Raw genomic sequence first — 18,184 nt, 5'->3', positions numbered from 1 at the left:
CCCAATTTTGCTTAAATTGCTTGGTTTCCGCACAATGTATTATATTTTCGTAGTAACTATAAAACCTAAAAAAAATTAATTTCACTAGAATCAATTTCATCGTTTGCAGTTATAGGAAAAGTACTTTTAGTGCTTCCAAATTGCTGCGTTCTTGGTTTTTTTGAGATGCGTTTGCGATATCTTCGAAACCTGTGGACAAAAAAAAAATTTTTTTTCGTATGAAAAACTACAAACGATTTAAAATGCATTTCAAAAAGAAAAAACCCAAATTTGCTTAAATTGCTTGGTTTCCGCACAATGTATTATATTTTCGGAGTAACTATAAAAACTAAAAAAAATGAATTTCACTACAATCAATTTCATCGTTTGTAGTTATAGGAAAAGTACTTTTAGTGCTTCCAAATTGCTGTGTTCTTGGTTTTTTTGAGATACGTTAGCGATATCTCCGAAACCTGTGGACCAAACAAATTTTTTTTCGTATGAAAAACTACAGACAATTTAAAACATATTTCAAAAAGAAAAAAACCCAATTTTGCTTAAATTGCTTGGTTTCCGCACAATGTATTATATTTTCGGAGTAACTATAAAAACTACAAAAAAATTCATTTCACTACAATCAATTTCATCGTTTGTAGTTATAGGAAAAGTGCTTTTAGTGCTTCCAAATTGCTGCGTTCTTGGTTTTTTTGAGATGCGTTAGCGATATCTCCGAAACCTGTGGACTAAAAAAATTTTTTTTCGTATGAAAAACTACAAACGCGTATTTCAAAAAAAAACCCAAATTTGCTTAAATTGCTTGGTTTCCGCACAATGTATAATATTTTCGGAGTAACTATAAAAACTACAAAAAAATGAATTTCACTACAATCAATTTCATCGTTTTTAATTAAGGGAAAAGTACTTCTAGTGCTTCCAAATTGTTGCGTTCTTGGTTTTTTTGAGATGCGTTAGCGATATCTCCGAAAGCTGTGGACCAAAAAAAAATGTTTTTCCTATGAAAAACTACAAACGATTTAAAATGCAATTCAAAAAGAAAAAACCCAAATTTGCTTAAATTGCTTGGTTTCCGTACAATGTATTATATTTTCGGAGTAACTATAAAAACTAAAAAAAATGAATTTCACTACAATCAATTTCATCGTTTGTAGTTATAGGAAAAGTACTTTTAGTGCTTCCAAATTGCTGTGTTCTTGGTTTTTTTGAGATGCGTTAGCGATATCTCCGAAACCTGTGGACCAAAAAAAAAAAATGTTTTTCGTATGAAAAACTACAAACGATTTAAAACATATTTCAAAAAAAAACCCAAATTTACTTAAATTGCTTGGTTTCCGCACAATGTATTATATTTTCGGAGTAACCATAAAAACTAAAAAAAAAATGAATTTCGCTGCAATCAATTTCATCGTTTGTAGTTATAGGAAAAGTACTTTTAGTGCTTCCAAATTGCTGTGTTCTTGGTTTTTTTGAGATGCGTTAGCGATATCTCCGAAACCTGTGGACCAAAAAAATATTTTTTTTTTCGTATGAAAAACTACAGACGATTTAAAACGTATTTCAAAAAGAAAAACCCCAAATTTGCTTAAAGTGCTTGGTTTTCGCACAATGTATTATATTTTCGGAGTAACTATAAAACCTACAAAAAATTAATTTCACTAGAATCAATTTCATCGTTTGTAGTTATAGGAAAAGTACTTTTAGCGCTTCTAAATTGCTGCGTTCTTGGTTTTTTGAGATGCGTTTGCGATATCTCCGAAACCTGTGGACTAAAAAAAATTGTTTTTCGTATGAAAAACTACAAACGGTTTAAAACGTATTTCAGAAAGAAAAAGCCCAAATTTGCTTAAATTGCTTGGTTTCCGCACAATGTATTATATTTTTGGAGTAACTATAAAACCTACAAAAAATTAATTTCACTAGAATCAATTTCATCGTTTGTAGTTATAGGAAAAGTACTTTTAGTGCTTCTAAATTGCTGCGTTCTTGGTTTTTTGAGATGCGTTTGCGATATCTCCGAAACCTGTGGACTAAAAAAAATTGTTTTTCGTATGAAAAACTACAAACGATTTAAAATGCATTTCAAAAAGAAAAAACCCAAATTTGCTTAAATTGCTTGGTTTCCGCACAATGTATTATATTTTCGGAGTAACTATAAAAACTAAAAAAAATGAATTTCACTACAATCAATTTCATCGTTTGTAGTTATAGGAAAAGTACTTTTAGTGCTTCCAAATTGCTGTGTTCTTGGTTTTTTTGAGATGCGTTAGCGATATCTCCGAAACCTTTGAACCAAAAAAATATTTTTTTTTTCGTATGAAAAACTACAGACGATTTAAAACGTATTTCAAAAAGAAAAACCCCAAATTTGCTTAAAGTGCTTGGTTTTCGCACAATGTATTATATTTTCGGAGTAACTATAAAACCTACAAAAAATTAATTTCACTAGAATCAATTTCATCGTTTGTAGTTATAGGAAAAGTACTTTTAGTGCTTCTAAATTGCTGCGTTCTTGGTTTTTTGAGATGCGTTTGCGATATCTCCGAAACCTGTGGACTAAAAAATTTTTTTTTCGTGCGAAAAACTACAAACGATTTAAAACGTATTTCAAAAAGAAAAACCCAAATTTGCTTAAATTGCTTGGTTTCCGCACAATGTATTATATTTTCGGAGTAACTATAAAAACTACAAAAAAATTAATTTCACTACAATCAATTTCATCGTTTGTAGTTATAGGAAAAGTACTTTTAGTGCTTTCATATTGCTGCGTTCTTGGTTTTTTTGAGATGCGTTAGGGATAGATCCGAAATTTGTGGATTAAAAAAATTTTTTTTTCGTATGAAAAACTACAAACGATTTAAAACGTATTTCAAAAAGAAAAAACCCAAATTTGCTTAAATTGCTTGGTTGCCGCACAATGTATTATATTTTCGGAGTAACTGTAAAAACTACAAAAAATGAATTTCACTACAATCAATTTCATCGTTCTTAGCTATAGGAAAAGTGCTTTTAGTGCTTCCAAATTGCTGCGTTCTTGGTTTTTTTGAGATGCGTTAGCAATATCTCCGAAACCTGTGGACCAAAAAAAAATTTTTTTTCGTATGAAAAACTGCAAACGATTTAAAACATATTTCAAAAATAAAGAACCCAAATTTGCTTAAATTGCTTGGTTTCCGCACAATGTATTATATTTTCGGAGTAACTATAAAAACTACAAAAAAATGAATTTCACTACAATCAATTTCATCGTTTGTAGTTATAGGAAAAGTACTTTTAGTGCTTCCAAATTGCTGCGTTCTTGGTTTTTTTGAGATGCGTTAGCGATATCTCCGAAATCTGTGGACTAAAAAAAATTTTTTTTCGCATGAAAAACTACAAACGATTTAAAACCTATTTCAAAAAGAAAAACCCAAATTTGCTTAAATTGCTTGGTTTCCGCACAATGTATTATATTTTCGGAGTAACCATAAAAACTAAAAAAAAATGAATTTCGCTGCAATCAATTTCATCCTTTGTAGTTATAGGAAAAGTACTTTTAGTGCTTCCAAATTGCTGCGTTCTTGGTTTTTTTGAGATGCGTTCGCAATATCTCCGAAACCTGTGGATTAAAAAATTTTTTTTTTTCGTATGAAAAACCACAAACGGTTTAAAACGTATTTCAAAAAGAAAAAACCCAAATTTGCATAAATTGCTTGGTTTCGGCACAATGTATTATATTTTCGGAGTAACTGTAAAAACTACAAAAAATGAATTTCACTACCATCAATTTCATCGTTTTTAGCTATAGGAAAAGTACTTTTAGTGCTTCCAAATTGCTGCGTTCTTGGTTTTTTTTGAGATGCGTTAGCGATATTTCCGAAATCTGTGGACCAAAAAAAAAAACATTATTTCGTATGAAAAACTACAAACGATTTAAAACGCATTTCAAAAAGAAAAAAACCAAAATTTGCTTAAACTGCTTGGTTTCCTCACAATGTATTATATTTTCGGAGTAACCATAAAAACTACAAAAAAATTAATTTCACTACAATCAATTTCATCGTTTTTAGTTATAGAAAAAGTACTTCTAGTGCTTCCAAATTGCTGCGTTCTTGGTTTTTTTGAGATGCGTTAGCGATATCTCCGAAACCTGTGGCCCAAAAAAAAAATTTGTTTTCCTATGAAAAACAGCAAACGATTTAAAACGTAATTCAAAAAAAAAAACCCCAAATTTGTGTTATATTTTCGGAGTAACTATAAAAACTACAAAAAAATTAATTTCACTACAATCAATTTCATCGTTTGTAGTTATAGGAAAGGTACTTTTAGTGCTTCCAAATTGCTGCGTTCTTGGTTTTTTTGAGATGCGTTAGCGATATCTCCGAAACCTGTGGAATAAAAAAAAATGTTTTTCGTACGAAAAACTACAAACGATTTAAAACGTATTTCAAAAAGAAAAAAACCCAAATTTGTATTATATTTTCGGAGTAACTATAAAAACTACAAAAAAATTAATTTCACTACAATCAATTTCATCGTTTGTAGTTATAGGAAAAGTACTTTTAGTGCTTCCAAATTGCTGCGTTCTTGGTTTCTTTGAGATGCGTTAGCGATATCTCCGAATCCTGTGGACCAAAAAAAAAATGTGTTCCTATGAACTACTACAAACTATTTAAAACGTATTTCAAAAAGAAAAAACCCAAATTTGCTTAAATTGCTTGGTTTCCGCAAAATGTTTTATTTTCGGAGTAACTATAAAAAGTACAAAAAAATGAATTTCACTACAATCAATTTCATCGTTTGTTGTTATAGGAAAAGTGCTTTTAGTGCTTCCAAATTGCTGCGTTCTTGGTTTTTTTGAGATGCGTTAGCGATATCTCCAAAATCTGTGGACTAAAAAAATTTTTTTTTCGCATGAAAAACTACAAACGATTTAAAACCTATTTCAAAAATAAAAACCTAAATTTGCTTAAATTGCTTGGTTTCCGCACAAGGTATTATATTTTCGGAGTAACCATAAAAACTAAAAAAAAAATGAATTTCGCTGCAATCAATTTCATCCTTTGTAGTTATAGGAAAAGTACTTTTAGTGCTTCCAAATTGCTGCGTTCTTGGTTTTTTTGAGATGCGTTAGCGATATCTTCGAAACCTGTGGACCAAAAAAAAATTTCGTTTCTTATGAAAAACTACAAATGATTTAAAACGTATTTCAAAAAAAAAAATTGCTTAAATTGCTTGGTTTCCGCACAATGTATTATATTTTCGGAGTAACGATAAAAACTAAAAAAAATGAATTTCACTACAATCAATTTCATCGTTTGTAGTTATAGGAAAAGTACTTTTAGTGCTTCCAAATTGCTGCGTTCTTGGTTTTTTTGAGATGCGTTAGCGATATCTTCGAAACCTGTGGACCAAAAAAAAATTTCGTTTCTTATGAAAAACTACAAATGATTTAAAACGTATTTCAAAAAAAAAAATTGCTTAAATTGCTTGGTTTCCGCACAATGTATTATATTTTCGGAGTAACGATAAAAACTAAAAAAAATGAATTTCACTACAATCAATTTCATCGTTTGTAGTTATAGGAAAAGTACTTTTAGTGTTTCCAAATTGCTGAATTCTTGGGTTTTTTGCGATGCGTTAGCTATATCTCCGGAGCCTGTGGACTAAAAAAAATTTTTTTTCGTATGAAAAACTACAAACGGTTTAAAACGTATTTCAAAAAGAAAAAACCCAAATTTGCTTAAATTGCTTGGTTTCCGCACAATGTATTATATTTTCGGAGTAACTATAAAACTACAAAAAAATGAATTTCACTACAATTTCAACGTTTGTAGTTTTAGGAAAAGTACTTTTAGTGCTTCCAAATTGCTGCGTTCTTGGTTTTTTTGAGACGCGTTAGCGATATCTCCGAAACCTGTGGACCAAAAAATATTTTTTTTTTCGTATGAAAAACTGCAAACGATTTAAAACGTATTTAAAAAGAAAAAACCCAAATTTGCTTAAATTGCTTAATTCCGCACAATGTATTATATTTTCGGAGTAACTATAAAAAGTACAATAAAATGAATTTCACTACAATCAATTTCATCGTTTGTAGTTATAGGAAAAGTACTTTTAGTGCTTCCAAATTGCTGCGTTCTTGGTTTTTTTGAGATGCGTTAGCGATATCTCCGAAACCTGTGGACTAAAAAAATTTTTTTTTCGTGCGAAAAACTAGGACCAAAAAAACATTTTTTTTCGTATGAAAAACTACAAACGATTTAAAACATATTTCAAAAAGAAAAAACCCAAATTTGCTTAAATTGCTTGGTTTCCACACAATGTATTATATTTTCGGAGTAACTATAAAAACTACAAAAAAATGAATTTCACTACAATCAATTTCTTCGTTTGTAGTTATAGGAAAAGTACTTTTAGTGCTTCCAAATTGCTGCGTTCTTGGTTTTTTTGAGATGCGTTAGCGATATCTCCGAAACCTGTGGACCAAACAAATTTTTTTTCGTATGAAAAACTACAGATAATTTAAAACATATTTCAAAAAGAAAAAAACCCAATTTTGCTTAAATTGCTTGGTTTCCGCACAATGTATTATATTTTCGTAGTAACTATAAAACCTAAAAAAAATTAATTTCACTAGAATCAATTTCATCGTTTGCAGTTATAGGAAAAGTACTTTTAGTGCTTCCAAATTGCTGCGTTCTTGGTTTTTTTGAGATGCGTTTGCGATATCTTCGAAACCTGTGGACAAAAAAAAAATTTTTTTTCGTATGAAAAACTACAAACGATTTAAAATGCATTTCAAAAAGAAAAAACCCAAATTTGCTTAAATTGCTTGGTTTCCGCACAATGTATTATATTTTCGGAGTAACTATAAAAACTAAAAAAAATGAATTTCACTACAATCAATTTCATCGTTTGTAGTTATAGGAAAAGTACTTTTAGTGCTTCCAAATTGCTGTGTTCTTGGTTTTTTTGAGATACGTTAGCGATATCTCCGAAACCTGTGGACCAAACAAATTTTTTTTCGTATGAAAAACTACAGACAATTTAAAACATATTTCAAAAAGAAAAAAACCCAATTTTGCTTAAATTGCTTGGTTTCCGCACAATGTATTATATTTTCGGAGTAACTATAAAAACTACAAAAAAATTCATTTCACTACAATCAATTTCATCGTTTGTAGTTATAGGAAAAGTGCTTTTAGTGCTTCCAAATTGCTGCGTTCTTGGTTTTTTTGAGATGCGTTAGCGATATCTCCGAAACCTGTGGACTAAAAAAATTTTTTTTCGTATGAAAAACTACAAACGCGTATTTCAAAAAAAAACCCAAATTTGCTTAAATTGCTTGGTTTCCGCACAATGTATAATATTTTCGGAGTAACTATAAAAACTACAAAAAAATGAATTTCACTACAATCAATTTCATCGTTTTTAATTAAGGGAAAAGTACTTCTAGTGCTTCCAAATTGTTGCGTTCTTGGTTTTTTTGAGATGCGTTAGCGATATCTCCGAAAGCTGTGGACCAAAAAAAAATGTTTTTCCTATGAAAAACTACAAACGATTTAAAATGCAATTCAAAAAGAAAAAACCCAAATTTGCTTAAATTGCTTGGTTTCCGTACAATGTATTATATTTTCGGAGTAACTATAAAAACTAAAAAAAATGAATTTCACTACAATCAATTTCATCGTTTGTAGTTATAGGAAAAGTACTTTTAGTGCTTCCAAATTGCTGTGTTCTTGGTTTTTTTGAGATGCGTTAGCGATATCTCCGAAACCTGTGGACCAAAAAAAAAAAATGTTTTTCGTATGAAAAACTACAAACGATTTAAAACGTATTTCAAAAAAAAACCCAAATTTACTTAAATTGCTTGGTTTCCGCACAATGTATTATATTTTCGGAGTAACCATAAAAACTAAAAAAAAAATGAATTTCGCTGCAATCAATTTCATCGTTTGTAGTTATAGGAAAAGTACTTTTAGTGCTTCCAAATTGCTGTGTTCTTGGTTTTTTTGAGATGCGTTAGCGATATCTCCGAAACCTGTGGACCAAAAAAATATTTTTTTTTTCGTATGAAAAACTACAGACGATTTAAAACGTATTTCAAAAAGAAAAACCCCAAATTTGCTTAAAGTGCTTGGTTTTCGCACAATGTATTATATTTTCGGAGTAACTATAAAACCTACAAAAAATTAATTTCACTAGAATCAATTTCATCGTTTGTAGTTATAGGAAAAGTACTTTTAGCGCTTCTAAATTGCTGCGTTCTTGGTTTTTTGAGATGCGTTTGCGATATCTCCGAAACCTGTGGACTAAAAAAAATTGTTTTTCGTATGAAAAACTACAAACGGTTTAAAACGTATTTCAGAAAGAAAAAGCCCAAATTTGCTTAAATTGCTTGGTTTCCGCACAATGTATTATATTTTTGGAGTAACTATAAAACCTACAAAAAATTAATTTCACTAGAATCAATTTCATAGTTTGTAGTTATAGGAAAAGTACTTTTAGTGCTTCTAAATTGCTGCGTTCTTGGTTTTTTGAGATGCGTTTGCGATATCTCCGAAACCTGTGGACTAAAAAAAATTGTTTTTCGTATGAAAAACTACAAACGATTTAAAATGCATTTCAAAAAGAAAAAACCCAAATTTGCTTAAATTGCTTGGTTTCCGCACAATGTATTATATTTTCGGAGTAACTATAAAAACTAAAAAAAATGAATTTCACTACAATCAATTTCATCGTTTGTAGTTATAGGAAAAGTACTTTTAGTGCTTCCAAATTGCTGTGTTCTTGGTTTTTTTGAGATGCGTTAGCGATATCTCCGAAACCTTTGAACCAAAAAAATATTTTTTTTTTCGTATGAAAAACTACAGACGATTTAAAACGTATTTCAAAAAGAAAAACCCCAAATTTGCTTAAAGTGCTTGGTTTTCGCACAATGTATTATATTTTCGGAGTAACTATAAAACCTACAAAAAATTAATTTCACTAGAATCAATTTCATCGTTTGTAGTTATAGGAAAAGTACTTTTAGTGCTTCTAAATTGCTGCGTTCTTGGTTTTTTGAGATGCGTTTGCGATATCTCCGAAACCTGTGGACTAAAAAATTTTTTTTTCGTGCGAAAAACTACAAACGATTTAAAACGTATTTCAAAAAGAAAAACCCAAATTTGCTTAAATTGCTTGGTTTCCGCACAATGTATTATATTTTCGGAGTAACTATAAAAACTACAAAAAAATTAATTTCACTACAATCAATTTCATCGTTTGTAGTTATAGGAAAAGTACTTTTAGTGCTTTCATATTGCTGCGTTCTTGGTTTTTTTGAGATGCGTTAGGGATAGATCCGAAATTTGTGGATTAAAAAAATTTTTTTTCGTATGAAAAACTACAAACGATTTAAAACGTATTTCAAAAAGAAAAAACCCAAATTTGCTTAAATTGCTTGGTTGCCGCACAATGTATTATATTTTCGGAGTAACTGTAAAAACTACAAAAAATGAATTTCACTACAATCAATTTCATCGTTTTTAGCTATAGGAAAAGTGCTTTTAGTGCTTCCAAATTGCTGCGTTCTTGGTTTTTTTGAGATGCGTTAGCAATATCTCCGAAACCTGTGGACCAAAAAAAAATTTTTTTTCGTATGAAAAACTGCAAACGATTTAAAACATATTTCAAAAATAAAGAACCCAAATTTGCTTAAATTGCTTGGTTTCCGCACAATGTATTATATTTTCGGAGTAACTATAAAAACTACAAAAAAATGAATTTCACTACAATCAATTTCATCGTTTGTAGTTATAGGAAAAGTACTTTTAGTGCTTCCAAATTGCTGCGTTCTTGGTTTTTTTGAGATGCGTTAGCGATATCTCCGAAATCTGTGGACTAAAAAAAATTTTTTTTCGCATGAAAAACTACAAACGATTTAAAACCTATTTCAAAAAGAAAAACCCAAATTTGCTTAAATTGCTTGGTTTCCGCACAATGTATTATATTTTCGGAGTAACCATAAAAACTAAAAAAAAATGAATTTCGCTGCAATCAATTTCATCCTTTGTAGTTATAGGAAAAGTACTTTTAGTGCTTCCAAATTGCTGCGTTCTTGGTTTTTTTGAGATGCGTTCGCAATATCTCCGAAACCTGTGGATTAAAAAATTTTTTTTTTTCGTATGAAAAACTACAAACGGTTTAAAACGTATTTCAAAAAGAAAAAACCCAAATTTGCATAAATTGCTTGGTTTCGGCACAATGTATTATATTTTCGGAGTAACTGTAAAAACTACAAAAAATGAATTTCACTACCATCAATTTCATCGTTTTTGGCTATAGGAAAAGTACTTTTAGTGCTTCCAAATTGCTGCGTTCTTGGTTTTTTTTGAGATGCGTTAGCGATATTTCCGAAATCTGTGGACCAAAAAAAAAACATTTTTTCGTATGAAAAACTACAAACGATTTAAAACGCATTTCAAAAAGAAAAAAACCAAAATTTGCTTAAACTGCTTGGTTTCCTCACAATGTATTATATTTTCGGAGTAACCATAAAAACTACAAAAAAATTAATTTCACTACAATCAATTTCATCGTTTTTAGTTATAGAAAAAGTACTTCTAGTGCTTCCAAATTGCTGCGTTCTTGGTTTTTTTGAGATGCGTTAGCGATATCTCCGAAACCTGTGGCCCAAAAAAAAAAATTTTTTTTCCTATGAAAAACAGCAAACGATTTAAAACGTAATTCAAAAAAAAAAACCCCAAATTTGTGTTATATTTTCGGAGTAACTATAAAAACTACAAAAAAATTAATTTCACTACAATCAATTTCATCGTTTGTAGTTATAGGAAAGGTACTTTTAGTGCTTCCAAATTGCTGCGTTCTTGGTTTTTTTGAGATGCGTTAGCGATATCTCCGAAACCTGTGGAATAAAAAAAAATGTTTTTCGTACGAAAAACTACAAACGATTTAAAACGTATTTCAAAAAGAAAAAAACCCAAATTTGTATTATATTTTCGGAGTAACTATAAAAACTACAAAAAAATTAATTTCACTACAATCAATTTCATCGTTTGTAGTTATAGGAAAAGTACTTTTAGTGCTTCCAAATTGCTGAATTCTTGGGTTTTTTGCGATGCGTTAGCTATATCTCCGGAGCCTGTGGACTAAAAAAAATTTTTTTTCGTATGAAAAACTACAAACGGTTTAAAACGTATTTCAAAAAGAAAAAACCCAAATTTGCTTAAATTGCTTGGTTTCCGCACAATGTATTATATTTTCGGAGTAACCATAAAAACTAAAAAAAAATGAATTTCGCTGCAATCAATTTCATCCTTTGTAGTTATAGGAAAAGTACTTTTAGTGCTTCCAAATTGCTGCGTTCTTGGTTTTTTTGAGATGCGTTCGCAATATCTCCGAAACCTGTGGATTAAAAAATTTTTTTTTTTCGTATGAAAAACTACAAACGGTTTAAAACGTATTTCAAAAAGAAAAAACCCAAATTTGCATAAATTGCTTGGTTTCGGCACAATGTATTATATTTTCGGAGTAACTGTAAAAACTACAAAAAATGAATTTCACTACCATCAATTTCATCGTTTTTAGCTATAGGAAAAGTACTTTTAGTGCTTCCAAATTGCTGCGTTCTTGGTTTTTTTTGAGATGCGTTAGCGATATTTCCGAAATCTGTGGACCAAAAAAAAAAACATTATTTCGTATGAAAAACTACAAACGATTTAAAACGCATTTCAAAAAGAAAAAAACCAAAATTTGCTTAAACTGCTTGGTTTCCTCACAATGTATTATATTTTCGGAGTAACCATAAAAACTACAAAAAAATTAATTTCACTACAATCAATTTCATCGTTTTTAGTTATAGAAAAAGTACTTCTAGTGCTTCCAAATTGCTGCGTTCTTGGTTTTTTTGAGATGCGTTAGCGATATCTCCGAAATCTGTGGACTAAAAAAAATTTTTTTTCGCATGAAAAACTACAAACGATTTAAAACCTATTTCAAAAAGAAAAACCCAAATTTGCTTAAATTGCTTGGTTTCCGCACAATGTATTATATTTTCGGAGTAACCATAAAAACTAAAAAAAAATGAATTTCGCTGCAATCAATTTCATCCTTTGTAGTTATAGGAAAAGTACTTTTAGTGCTTCCAAATTGCTGCGTTCTTGGTTTTTTTGAGATGCGTTCGCAATATCTCCGAAACCTGTGGATTAAAAAATTTTTTTTTTTCGTATGAAAAACTACAAACGGTTTAAAACGTATTTCAAAAAGAAAAAACCCAAATTTGCATAAATTGCTTGGTTTCGGCACAATGTATTATATTTTCGGAGTAACTGTAAAAACTACAAAAAATGAATTTCACTACCATCAATTTCATCGTTTTTAGCTATAGGAAAAGTACTTTTAGTGCTTCCAAATTGCTGCGTTCTTGGTTTTTTTTGAGATGCGTTAGCGATATTTCCGAAATCTGTGGACCAAAAAAAAAAACATTATTTCGTATGAAAAACTACAAACGATTTAAAACGCATTTCAAAAAGAAAAAAACCAAAATTTGCTTAAACTGCTTGGTTTCCTCACAATGTATTATATTTTCGGAGTAACCATAAAAACTACAAAAAAATTAATTTCACTACAATCAATTTCATCGTTTTTAGTTATAGAAAAAGTACTTCTAGTGCTTCCAAATTGCTGCGTTCTTGGTTTTTTTGAGATGCGTTAGCGATATCTCCGAAACCTGTGGCCCAAAAAAAAAAATTTTTTTTCCTATGAAAAACAGCAAACGATTTAAAACGTAATTCAAAAAAAAAAAACCCCAAATTTGTGTTATATTTTCGGAGTAACTATAAAAACTACAAAAAAATTAATTTCACTACAATCAATTTCATCGTTTGTAGTTATAGGAAAGGTACTTTTAGTGCTTCCAAATTGCTGCGTTCTTGGTTTTTTTGAGATGCGTTAGCGATATCTCCGAAACCTGTGGAATAAAAAAAAATGTTTTTCGTACGAAAAACTACAAACGATTTAAAACGTATTTCAAAAAGAAAAAAACCCAAATTTGTATTATATTTTCGGAGTAACTATAAAAACTACAAAAAAATTAATTTCACTACAATCAATTTCATCGTTTGTAGTTATAGGAAAAGTACTTTTAGTGCTTCCAAATTGCTGCGTTCTTGGTTTCTTTGAGATGCGTTAGCGATATCTCCGAATCCTGTGGACCAAAAAAAAAATGTGTTCCTATGAACTACTACAAACTATTTAAAACGTATTTCAAAAAGAAAAAACCCAAATTTGCTTAAATTGCTTGGTTTCCGCAAAATGTTTTATTTTCGGAGTAACTATAAAAAGTACAAAAAAATGAATTTCACTACAATCAATTTCATCGTTTGTTGTTATAGGAAAAGTGCTTTTAGTGCTTCCAAATTGCTGCGTTCTTGGTTTTTTTGAGATGCGTTAGCGATATCTCCAAAATCTGTGGACTAAAAAAATTTTTTTTTCGCATGAAAAACTACAAACGATTTAAAACCTATTTCAAAAATAAAAACCTAAATTTGCTTAAATTGCTTGGTTTCCGCACAAGGTATTATATTTTCGGAGTAACCATAAAAACTAAAAAAAAAATGAATTTCGCTGCAATCAATTTCATCCTTTGTAGTTATAGGAAAAGTACTTTTAGTGCTTCCAAATTGCTGCGTTCTTGGTTTTTTTGAGATGCGTTCGTAATATCTACGAAACCTGTGGATTAAAAAATTTTTTTTTTTCGTATGAAAAACTACAAACGATTTAAAACGTATTTCAAAAAGAAAAAACCCAAATTTGCTTAAAGTGCTTGGTTTCGGCACAATGTATTATATTTTGGGAGTAACTGTAAAAACTACAAAAAATGAATTTCACTACAATCAATTTCATCGTTTTTAGCTATAGGAAAAGTACTTTTAGTGCTTCCAAATTGCTGCGTTCTTGGTTTTTTTGAGATGCGTTAGCGATATCTCCGAAACCTGTGGACCAAAAAAAAAACATTATTTCGTATGAAAAACTACAAACGATTTAAAACGCATTTCAAAAAGAAAACAACCAAAATTTGCTTAAATTGCTTGGTTTCGTCACAATGTATTATATTTTCGGAGTAACCATAAAAACTACAAAAAAATTAATTTCACTACAATCAATTTCATCGTTTTTAGTTATAGAAAAAGTACTTCTAGTGCTTCCAAATTGCTGCGTTCTTGGTTTTTTTGAGATGCGTTAGCGATATCTCCGAAACCTGTGGCCCAAAAAAAAAATTTTTTTCCTATGAAAAACTACAAACGATTTAAAACGTATTTCAAAAAGAAAAAACCCAAATTTGTATTATATTTTCGGAGTAACTATAAAAACTACAAAAAAATTAATTTCACTACAATCAATTTCATCGTTTGTAGTTATAGGAAAGGTACTTTTAGTGCTTCCAAATTGCTGCGTTCTTGGTTTTTTTTGAGATGCGTTAGCGATATCTCCGAAACCTGTGGAATAAAAAAAATGTTTTTTCGTACGAAAAACTGCAAACGATTTAAAACGTATTTCAAAAAGAAAAAACCCAAATTTGTATTATATTTTCGGAGTAACTATAAAAACTACAAAAAAATTAATTTCACTACAATCAATTTCATCGTTTGTAGTTATAGGAAAAGTACTTTTAGTGCTTCCAAATTGCTGCGTTCTTGGTTTTTTTGAGATGCGTTAGCGATATCTCCGAATCCTGTGGACCAAAACAAAAATGTTTTCCTATGAACTACTACAAACGATTTAAAACGTATTTCAAAAAGAAAAAACCCAAATTTGCTTAAATTGCTTGGTTTCCGCAAAATGTATTATATTTTCGGAGTAACTATAAAAAGTACAAAAAAATGAATTTCACTACAATCAATTTCATCGTTTGTAGTAATAGGAAAAGTACTTTTAGTGCTTCCAAATTGCTGTGTTCTTGGTTTTTTTGAGATGCGTTAGCGATATCTCCGAAACCTGTGGACTAAAAAATTTTTTTTTCGTGCGAAAAACTACAAACGATTTAAAACGTATTTCAAAAAGAAAAACCCAAATTTGCTTAAATTGCTTGGTTTCCGCACAATGTATTATATTTTCGGAGTAACTATAAAAACTACAAAAAAATGAATTTCACTACAATCAATTTCATCGTTTGTAGTTATAGGAAAAGTACTTTTAGTGCTTCCAAATTGCTGCGTTCTTGGTTTTTTTGAGATGCGTTAGCGATACCTCCGAAATCTGTGGACTAAAAAAAATTTTTTTTCGCATGAAAAACTACAAACGATTTAAAACCTATTTCAAAAAGAAAAACCCAAATTTGCTTAAATTGCTTGGTTTCCGCACAATGTATTATATTTTCGGAGTAACCATAAAAACTAAAAAAAAATTAATTTCGCTGCAATCAATTTCATCCTTTGTAGTTATAGGAAAAGTACTTTTAGTGCTTCCAAATTGCTGCGTTCTTGGTTTTTTTGAGATGCGTTCGCAATATCTCCGAAACCTGTGGATTAAAAAAATTTTTTTTTTCGTATGAAAAACTACAAACGGTTTAAAACGTATTTCAAAAATAAAAAACCCAAATTTGCTTAAATTGCTTGGTTTCGGCACAATGTATTATATTTTCGGAGTAACTGTAAAAACTACAAAAAATGAATTTCACTACAATCAATTTCATCGTTTTTAGCTATAGGAAAAGTACTTTAAGTGCTTCCAAATTGCTGCGTTCTTGGTTTTTTTTGAGATGCGTTAGCGATATTTCCGAAACCTGTGGACCAAAAAAAAAACATTATTTCGTATGAAAAACTACAAACGATTTAAAACGCATTTCAAAAAGAAAAAAACCAAAATTTGCTTAAATTGCTTGGTTTCCTCACAATGTATTATATTTTCGGAGTAACCATAAAAACTACAAAAAAATTAATTTCACTACAATCAATTTCATCGTTTTTAGTTATAGAAAAAGTACTTCTAGTGCTTCCAAATTGCTGCGTTCTTGGTTTTTTTGAGATGCGTTAGCGATATCTCCGAAACCTGTGGCCCAAAAAAAAAATTTTTTTTCCTATGAAAAACTGCAAACGATTTAAAACGTAATTCAAAAAAAAAACCCCAAATTTGTATTATATTTTCGGAGTAACTATAAAAACTACAAAAAAATTAATTTCACTACAATCAATTTCATCGTTTGTAGTTATAGGAAAGGTACTTTTAGTGCTTCCAAATTGCTGCGTTCTTGGTTTTTTTTGAGATGCGTTAGCGATATCTCCGAAACCTGTGGAATAAAAAAAAATGTTTTTCGTACGAAAAACTACAAACGATTTAAAACGTATTTCAAAAAGAAAAAAACCCAAATTGGTATTATATTTTCGGAGTAACTATAAAAACTACAAAAAAATTAATTTCACTACAATCAATTTCATCGTTTGTAGTTATAGGAAAAGTACTTTTAGTGCTTCCAAATTGCTGCGTTCTTGGTTTTTTTGAGATGCGTTAGCGATATCTCCGAATCCTGTGGACCAAAAAAAAAATGTGTTCCTATGAACTACTACAAACTATTTAAAACGTACTTCAATAAGAAAAAACCCAAATTTGCTTAAATTGCTTGGTTTCCGCAAAATGTTTTATTTTCGGAGTAACTATAAAAAGTACAAAAAAATGAATTTCACTACAATCAATTTCATCGTTTGTAGTTATAGGAAAAGTACTTTTAGTGCTTCCAAATTGCTGCGTTCTTGGTTTTTTTGAGATGCGTTAGCGATATCTCCGAAAACTGTGGACTAAAAAATTTTTTTTTCGTGCGAAAAACTACAAACGATTTAAAACGTATTTCAAAAAGAAAAACCCAAATTTGCTTAAATTGCTTGGTTTCCGCACAATATATTATATTTTCGGAGTAACTATAACAATTACAAAAAAATTTATTTCACTACAATCAATTTCATCGTTTGTAGTTATAGGAAAAGTACTTTTAGTGCTTTCAAATTGCTGCGTTCTTGGTTTTTTTCAGATGCGTTAGGGATAGCTCCGAAATCTGTGGATTAAAAAAATTTTTTTTCGTATGAAAAACTACAAACGATTTAAAACGTATTTCAAAAAGAAAAAACCCAAATTTGCTTAAAGTGCTTGGTTTCCGCACAATGTATTATATTTTCGGAGTAACTGTAAAAACTACAAAAAATAAATTTCACTACAATCAATTTCTTCGTTTTTAGCTATAGGAAAAGTACTTTTAGTGCTTCCAAATTGCTGCGTTCTTGGTTTTTTTGAGATGCGTTAGCGATATCTCCGAAACCTGTGGACCAAAAAAAAAACATTATTTCGTATGAAAAACTACAAACGATTTAAAACGCATTTCAAAAAGAAAAAAACCAAAATTTGCTTAAATTGCTTGGTTTCCTGACAATGTATTATATTTTCGGAGTAACCATAAAAACTACAAAAAAATTAATTTCACTACAATCAATTTCATCGTTTTTAGTTATATGAAAAGTACTTCTAGTGCTTCCAAATTGCTGCGTTCTTGGTTTTTTTGAGATGCGTTAGCGATATCTCCGAAACCTGTGGCCCAAAAAAAAAATTTTTTTCCTATGAAAAACTACAAACGATTTAAAATGTATTTCAAAAAGAAAAAACCCCAATTGGTTTCCGCACAATGTATTATATTTTCGGAGTAACTATAAAAACTACAAACAAATGAATTTCACTACAATCAATTTAATCGTTAGTAGTTATAGGAAAGGTACTTTTAGTGCTTCCAAATTGCTGCGTTCTTGGTTTTTTTTGAGATGCGTTAGCGATATCTCCGAAACCTGTGGAATAAAAAAAAATGTTTTTCGTACGAAAAACTACAAACGATTTAAAACGTATTTCAAAAAGAAAAAACCCAAATTTGCTTAAATTGCGTGGTTTCCGCACAATGTATTATATTTTCGGAGTAACTGTAAAAACTACAAAAAATGAATTTCACTACAATCAATTTCTTCGTTTTTAGCTATAGGAAAAGTACTTTTAGTGCTTCCAAATTGCTGCGTTCTTGGTTTTTTTGAGATGCGTTAGCGATATCTCCGAAATCTGTGGACTAAAAAAATTTTTTTCGCATGAAAAACTACAAACGATTTAAAACCTATTTCAAAAAGAAAAACCCAAATTTGCTTAAATTGCTTGGTTTCCGCTCAATGTATTATATTTT

The 18,184-nt window shown here is 29.8% G+C and overlaps 1 protein-coding gene across 8 annotated transcripts in view; it reads right to left on the bottom strand.

The window, feature by feature from the left end:
* Mipp1 (Multiple inositol polyphosphate phosphatase 1) overlaps nucleotides 1-18,184 on the bottom strand; it is a 1,171,163-nt gene that overhangs the window by 699,757 nt on the left and 453,222 nt on the right. The window contains exon 1 of one of the 8 annotated variants that reach the window (XM_067757524.1): nucleotides 3,755-3,773. The exons of the other annotated variants lie outside the window; for them this stretch is intronic. The gene's annotated coding sequence lies outside the window, so the exon portion shown is untranslated. Of the gene's footprint in view, nucleotides 1-3,754; nucleotides 3,774-18,184 lie in introns of those variants that run through there. 8 annotated transcript variants of the gene reach the window in all.

This window comes from Eurosta solidaginis, chromosome 5 (genome assembly GCF_040869045.1).
Source record: "Eurosta solidaginis isolate ZX-2024a chromosome 5, ASM4086904v1, whole genome shotgun sequence".
NCBI classification, from domain to species: domain Eukaryota; kingdom Metazoa; phylum Arthropoda; class Insecta; order Diptera; family Tephritidae; genus Eurosta; species Eurosta solidaginis.
Note: the sequence above shows the minus strand (reverse complement) of the source record. Positions and strands in the feature narration are given on the sequence as shown.